Source organism: Ptychodera flava, chromosome 19, assembly GCF_041260155.1.
Source record: "Ptychodera flava strain L36383 chromosome 19, AS_Pfla_20210202, whole genome shotgun sequence".
NCBI classification, from domain to species: Eukaryota; Metazoa; Hemichordata; class Enteropneusta; family Ptychoderidae; genus Ptychodera; species Ptychodera flava.
Window position 1 is genome coordinate 14,157,390 of NC_091946.1, and position 7,970 is coordinate 14,165,359.

General features: G+C 37.4%; 1 long non-coding RNA gene across 1 annotated transcript in view; it reads right to left on the minus strand.

The window, feature by feature from the left end:
- LOC139118657 (uncharacterized) overlaps positions 1-7,970 on the minus strand; it is a 358,536-nt gene that overhangs the window by 148,493 nt on the left and 202,073 nt on the right. The gene's annotated exons all lie outside the window — the stretch shown is intronic.

Here is a 7,970-nt window from a genome sequence, read left to right on the forward strand (position 1 = left end):
CACCCCCTTTACCATATATGGGCATATTTAGATTACAGGTGACAGTATACCTTTAATCTTTGCTCAAACTTTCCTCAAGGACCCTTTCAACGATTCTCTTTCAAAATCAAGAATAAGAATCAGGGGTCATTGTGCAACTTTGGATACTAGAGGAACAAGTTACCCAAGATTTACTGATATTTGAAATTTAAAATGACGGACTATGCTGTGACATGTAAAATGTTCGATTTTCGAAAAACTAAGACGGTGAAAATATTTTTTAAACCAAGAGCTTTAAAATGAACCACCACAAGTGGTGAATCAGGAAGGTATGTGTAAAGGTTTACAATCTGAATGTCTGTCCCACAGGCGCAGTGTACCTAAATTTGCGTGTGTAACAACAACGCCACGTTTTTGCATCGATCAGTGATAGTTGTTGACCTGTTGTAAAACAAGTGCCCTGCTTTACAAACTAAATGTGTTATGGCTATCTCGTACACGGATAAACAAAACGACTACGTTTAGACATTAGTCTCCGGTGTATTTCTTGATCAAATTTCAGTATGGCAGACCTAAGAACGAATAAAGTACGCATTGTAAGATATATTCGGAGTACACTTAAATTCAAGAAGACGGCCGATGTCCATTACATTGTCACCGGCCATTAATCAAAAAGAAAAAAGGCGCCGGGACAAATAACATCATTCCCTGTTTTACCCAACGAATTGGAAGATTTGACAGATGGTCAATACCTTAATGAGGTATATGAATGGAAGATAGCGACGATGACAATGTTGCTTAATATATTCAGAATTTATGAATAAATTTGTGACTTGTACTGGTATAATATATGTCTGCACTGCGTTTCTTTTTGTAATTGACAAAACGCCGAAACATTCCATTCAGAGAAATGCTATTTTAGAGGGGATCGTAAAATATTCTACCTTGTGTTTCTCGATGCTATAAAATTTTCACATTACAAATGTTGTTCCATTAGGTACACGTAGCATGGAGAAACTCTTTGACAATATTGTGTCGCTGCGTATCAAACAAAATGTCGCATCAAAATCAGCTCGTCACATACGCTTCAAAATAATTTGTATTGATTGTTTGTCACTGCTATTTCCACATATTATAAAGACCCAATTGCATTGTATTACGATAAAGTTACATCAGCTTTTGTTCTTATATATTTAGAAGAGGTTAGAGAAAGCATCATTTCTTCCAAGACAAAATGTGACACTCAGTCATTCCTTGCATGTACATTTACAGTTGCGTAACTTATTTTTTTCAATGGCGCCCCTGACGTTCCAACGCTAAAACCCGAAAGAGGCGACCAGAGCTAACTTTATTTGACCCATAATTAAGTGCAATGTTTGTTTAAATCATGCAATTCTCTGAGCGGCATCTTGATCCAAATGAGTGTCTCATTTGACGTGACCGTAGACACAATTTAGGTAACATCCGCTTCAGCATCTTATCTACTAATGATAAGACAGCTTTATTCCCACAGCCATGAAAACCTGACTTTTACAATGGTATACCAGGTTACACAAAGCACTAATTGCAGTTCAATTTCTACTCATTTTAAAGTGAAACCCGAGGGAGATTCAGGTTGCTAAGCTACGGTTGCTTATGGATATCTGTGATATCTATTAAAGCAAAAGACCTTGAGCTTCTCTAGATAGTATAATGATTATTTGAAAGTAGAAGTGAAGACTTATCCAGGTGCATAGTCTTTCCATCTCTCAAGTAAACATTGGCCTGCCTCACTTCATGCAGCAACATGATAGCATAATGTAAACATATGCAGCATTTTCCCCTGAAAGATTAAAATTATTCACCGTTTTCAAATTAAATAAGGAACGCCTCTATAGAACTTCGAGTCTTTGTTTATGTTTTAAATGAAACCTTATTATCACTTGCTATGAACCTTTTTTCTAAAACTAGCTAAGATTTTCCACATCATGGCAGAAGTTTCAAAGTAATGTCTACTGATCTGGAGTTTCAATTCAATCAGAGATATATCATATTGAATAGATAGAAATAGATTGTGAATTGTATTTCATCGATATAAACAACCATGGATGCATCGGAAGTCATGAACATCGACTCAAGTGAAAGGATCAACTATAACTTTTGACAATTTGTTTTCACTGGTTCTGCCTTTAACGTCAACTACGGTTTCTTGTATTTCTTCCAAAAGCATATTGAAACTCTAACTATTTAACTTGTCAATGCAGAACATGTCGTGCAAACTGTGCTGTTATTGTTTACATCTGAATTCTAGTCCGGACCAGAATTCAGTTGTCATCAAATTACAACTACACATTTACAGGCTGGGTTGACAAGCTGAATACGATATCTCAACATGTTATTGGGAGTACAAAAAGAAAGTAATAATCTTTATTTTTTCAACTCGATAGCCTTGATAGGTATACGCCTCTTTTCACAAGGGTCGAGCACAAAGAAAGTTAAAATACAAAAACAAACAACAGCACAGCAAAGTTAAAAAACGTAAAACATACAGCAACACAACAAAATCGACAACAACATAAAATGATCAGAAGGTGACAGCATCAGTAAAACTTTGTAAATAAAATTTATAACAAGCACGTTTAAAAATTGAAAGGCTTGTACAGCCTCTTATTGATGTGGGCAACTCGTTATAAAACCTCGGAGCAGATACTCTAAAAGAGTCTGGTTGACATTTATTGAAAACAACATTAATGAAAGAAGTCATCAAAAGTTAGTATAGCTACTGGTCGTTTTAAGTAATTTCATAGAAATAAAAATCTCAATTTGTGCTTTGAGTATAGAAAACATATAGATATATAAGGAAGTGTAAACACAACATCTGGAGTAACGCATTCTAATGACAGAAAAGAGTGTACATGAGAAATTACCCCGGGCATTAAACGATCGCTGGGATATTTTGTGTCAATCATTTGCATTTCATGTAATTATTCTATCTCATGTTTCGTTGACCAGATGTTAAAAGGTGCGAAAAGAAAGTGCAAAAATAAAATTTAAGATCCCTTCTTCCCTTTTAAGTAGTTTGCATCTCAATTTTAAAAGACTTTTGCTCACATATACCCGACAAGTAATCTTTCAACAAGTATCTTTTAAAATGAAAATAAAATTCGGGGGTCAAATTTTGGTTCCAGAGACACACATGACCAATTTGGAATAATTCAAAATGGCCATCTATCCTGTATTATCTCTATGGGGGATAACAAAGTTCCCGGTTTTACAAAACTAAGCTTGTGAAAATTGTATTATTCCAATAAGCTTCACAATTAGCCACCATAAGTGGTAGGCCAAGAGAAAATTGCAAAAGTGTGAGAGTCCGACTTTCTTTCCCTGGGGCGCGTTTTACCTAAGGTGCTTATAAGGGGCTTTGGAGTAAATTGAGCTACATGTGAATGGTTGAAGCGTTATCATACCCCTTAAAGTATTAGTTTTCAAAACCGATTATAGACTGTGTTCTCTACCAAGTATTTATTACCGGAGGCTTTCTCACAACAGACGACGCGTTACCGTGTGATAATACAGTAATAGAACGCATGGGGATTTATATCTGCTGTTGCAGAATAATAAATCATCGCCAATTAAATGAAATGTTTTTGTCACGTTTGCCAAGTAATTAAGTCCAGGCAAGGGCGATGAAGCAGGTCTGCAACTTTCAATTTATTTCGCGTGGTCGCTCCGCAAATGACAACACGTCCCGGGGGGTTTACTCATGGAATAAGATACTAATGCGTTTCAATGGCAGCTGGAACATGGTAACTGTCTTATGAAATGCCAAACAATTAACTGAAGGGATAGATGATGGAATATGTAACAAGGTCTGTATAGACCCTCTGACTGGGTGTCTGATGTAACCCATTTTGAGAGTAATCTTTATTTGGAAACGAGTGAAGACGCGCTCACACCACTGTTCTCGCCAAGATGGTACACACGTATTGACTAGTTATGAGGGTAACAGCATACTTTTGTTGCCTGAGGGACTGAGAGTAGCCTAAAATAGTTAATTTCCCTCGGCCTAAGGCCTCATAAAACAGATTGTCGTCGGGCGACTCTGTTACCTGAATGCTGTTGCAGAATATGGTCATCTACTGTTTTTTTATCATGATAACACACATCATCCAATTTTCTCGCCGAAAAATCGAGCTCCGCCCTTATCACCACTCGTTACGGTCGCAGACGATACCGCCATATTCTTTACGCGTTCTAGAATATGCGCATGCGCAGACGTTACATTCAATCTTCCCCAGTCAACAGTTGTTCTAAAATGTTCAGTCCGGTAACTTGCTCTTTGCATGTATCAGCGCCACAATGATGCGTACCATGTGACTGTATATAACCGAATCACAAAAGGTAGTTTGGACTAAGTGTGTCAAATGCATTACAAGTGTGGACTTCAAAGCTGTGTGTAATTTCTGACTGTATCAAAATCAAAAATCACTGAACTTAAACACGGATGGAGTCGTATCCAGTGTTCAGTTCCAGGACCGAATATAACATAAGAAAATACTAACCACTTTAACTTGCACGCTCAGTGTCACATGTCTAAATTCACGTGTGGAAACTTCGGACAACTATGACCTTCACGTGTGGAAACTTCGGACAACTATGACCTAGTAATACGTAAGTGAAGATCAAAACGATAGACCTTACATGTAATTCATATCTAATCAACGTAGGCATTAACGCTGTGAACTACAGTACATTAAAATATTAGTGTCGAAGCGACGCGGTTGTAAATTATACCGCTTCACTGGCCAGTGTCGAATCTAAATTGACGGCAACACTTTACAGGGATATTAGCTCTACGAGTTAATAATATTTTCATGACTTTCTTTACGAAAACAAATACTTTTCTGATTTTCTTTCTCCCTTGAGTATTTTTAAGTAAAACCTTGCAGCCTCGCAAACAAAGCGCACTGTGTTCGATGTAGGGTTTATGCGCCATGAAAATTTTCACCATCTTACTGTTTTTTGAAAATCGGAAATTTATTTTTTTTTCTCAGAGAGTTAACAATGGGATGGCGGCCATTTTGAATTTCAAACACCAGTAAATTTAAGGTTATTTCTCGGGTCCAAAACTTACACAATGACCCCTGATCTTTATTTTTGATTTAGTAAGATAATATGTTACAACTTCCGTTGAGGAGAGTTGGAACAAAAGTTTGTCAGCCACTTCTTACCACTTTAACAAACGAATTCTAGGCCCGACTAAAATTAAGTTGTCCACAAAATCTGAACATCAGATATTACACATAAAGGCTGTGCCAACAATCTGAATACCAGGTATTTCAGCCTGACTTTAGAAGAACAAGATTTTGCAAATTGCAAAATAAATAAATAAATAAATAAATAAACCCAAAAAACAAACAAAACCACAAAAATATTTTTGAAAATACGACACAAGCTTCAGTTAATGTAGTAGTAACGGCAAATGGAAAGAAAGTGATAACTTTACCCTGAAAATGCACGGGAGATTTTATAGTGTCTGTCAGATCCTGACCAACATTTGAATCCTATACAGTTTACTTTAGATACTCAACGAGGAAAATTTCGACAGAAATGGAATCTTAGTAAATTAATATTACTCCAATCAACCACTACAGATCCTTATTTCAAATTAGTACCGTTTCAGCCATGGCTAATTAGGACACAAGCATCGTCACGTTTACCTATCAGTTAGTCGACCTTGGTGACTTTATTGATCACTTAGTGTGCAGTTGACAGGTCGCATTTTTATTTATCGCCTTAGCACATCTCATTGTCATAACAGTGCACTATCGAAAGGGTCTTTAACACTGAAACGAGAGCAAAGTTTATTGAACAGAGCGATGTAGTGCCGATCAATTCTTCTTGCTTGACATACATCAATTTACAGAAGATAAGTGGCGTAGATTGGAGACCGTATCAAGGCATCGCCGTATTAAATTCATTAATCAGACGACGAACTTACAAATCATTCCCTGCGTTGTGTGTGAGAAAACGAAGACAATTTGACTTTTTCATGATTACTCAATGACACTCAGAATCGGATTCCGACCTTTTTGCGTCGGTAAGGAGCCTGATGGTAGCAAACGCCGCTGGTAAACACTTCGACCTTTATCTACTGAGACACTTAATTTGTATGTTTGGATGTCAACACTTGTATAAGATCGTTCTCTTCTGTCACCATAGTTCGAGGTCGTCGACCGACAGAGAGTCTTGACTCGGTAGAGAAAACATCTATCGGAAATTGAACGAGTCAACATAGGCTGTCGAATCAACACAGTGGTCCCTGTATCCCTGTGTACCTGTTTCCCGTCACGGAGATTATTCAGGGTCAAGTACAGTGAACATGCTGGGTGATTTAAGAGGCAATTTGTCTTTATGTATCATCGCTTCGCAACTCGCAAGTAATTAATCTTAGTGATTTATTCGCAGTGGTATATGAAAAAAGAGAAAGTAGATCAACAAGGGTCTAAATAATGCATTTGGATTACTTGGTCGGGAGTGACTCTGAGGTCTTATAATCTAATCCGATGGACACAGATTTAAGTTAACGACGATTGAAACAGATCGAGGCACCACATCGGAAGCCTCAGTAGCTCAGCTCCGCGAAGTAGGCGCAGCAATGGTGGAATATATGCGGCCACTTGTAATACTAATAGCCTACATCTAATGTCAATCATTGCATTATGACATTTCAAAGTAAACAACGGATGGTCGGTTCTAATTCTACGTCCGTTTGATGGAAAGCAAAAACCACCTGATCGAATTAAGCAACTTTATTCTTTGAAGTAATTCGACAAAGCAAGATTTTGCTCAAGAGTTTTTCAGACTGTTTTAAAACTAGTATTTGTTACTTGTGTTGTATGTGAAGAGTATGTGCAGCTTTTTATTTTTTGTTGAGTAAGGTTATGTCCTTTTTGTTTTCTTTAGCTTTATGAGTACTTTCTTGAAACAAAGAGTAAGTTAAAATTAATTTAGTACCCACAATAACGCCATCCTCAATCCCATTCTGGAAACTTTGAAAGTCCGCTAGACCACAGCTCAGCAATTAACAAACAATGCAAAAATAACAACAAAACAACGACGACAATGACAACGAAAACATCATCATCATCATCATCATCATCATCATCATCATCATCATCATCGTCATCATCACTGTTTTACAGTGCTAGTAGCCATCGTCATAGGAGATCACTCACTGTTATATACTAATGTGTGTTCAGTTCTTGAATAGGACACATGTGTCATGTCGATCGCGACTCAAAATTCTCTCTCTGCGATTTTCCTCAGTTTCATGTAGATTTTTGTGTGACACATTCAGGCTTGGCTTCTTGGCACTTTCTAAACCCCACCTCATTGCATTAAAATTATAAAAATTATGTGATCGCATTTTGCTAACGCTTTTTGTAACTAAATATCACAACACACGGGAAAGGAGAACTACCCTGTTCGACATACCGGTATACGAAGGCCGGACCACGTGATTTCGGAGACGTGTTAACTGATAATACGACAGTTTGAAGAATGTCTTATAAGTTTTAGGTATTTGGCAAAAATTGTTTGTAGATCGATCACGAGAACATTAAATATCAATTTAGCAAAATTTGACCCATCGCCAATATTCTTTTCAATATTCTTTCTGAAGACATTTTATAAGGCATGGCATCACTTTGTTGTGGAGGAGATACTCTTTACGACAGGCCTTGCATGTCCTCTAGCTCAGAAAATGTACATGTGAGTATCTATTGTTAGCAAGTCACAATGGTCAATAGTGACGAGGCAAGGCTGAACATATAGCATTCGTGATCACGAACATTTAATATTGGGTCGTTTTCAGAGTACTCAGGAAAAACCACCATTGGGGAGAAGATTTTTACATAACTCTGTTTCATTCGTTGTAGGTTTCGGTAATGGTAAGCGTCTACACCCTTGTAGCCATTGGCATCGACCGTTACTTCGCCGTCCTCTATCCG